The sequence below is a fragment of the Brassica oleracea genome, chromosome C2 (genome assembly GCF_000695525.1).
Source record: "Brassica oleracea var. oleracea cultivar TO1000 chromosome C2, BOL, whole genome shotgun sequence".
NCBI lineage: Eukaryota > Viridiplantae > Streptophyta > Magnoliopsida > Brassicales > Brassicaceae > Brassica > Brassica oleracea.
The window spans coordinates 47,091,699-47,091,935 of NC_027749.1; positions in this window are offsets into that span (position 1 = coordinate 47,091,699).

Genomic DNA, 237 nt, shown 5'->3' on the forward strand with positions numbered 1-237 from the left:
GGTTTCATCAGTTTGCGGTATAGTAACTCTTCATTTTTTTAAAGTTTGTACAGTTTTTTAAATATATTTACTTATTAAATTGTGTTTGTTTTGTAGCAAGAGTTCAACTGGCACTCCGATTTTACGGAAACAGTCCGTAAGAAATTCAACGAAAAGCCCATGGACTCTTAAACAAAGCAGATAAACGCGTGGAAAACAGTTTGGTAGAAGAACAAGAAGCCACGGTTCATCAACGGG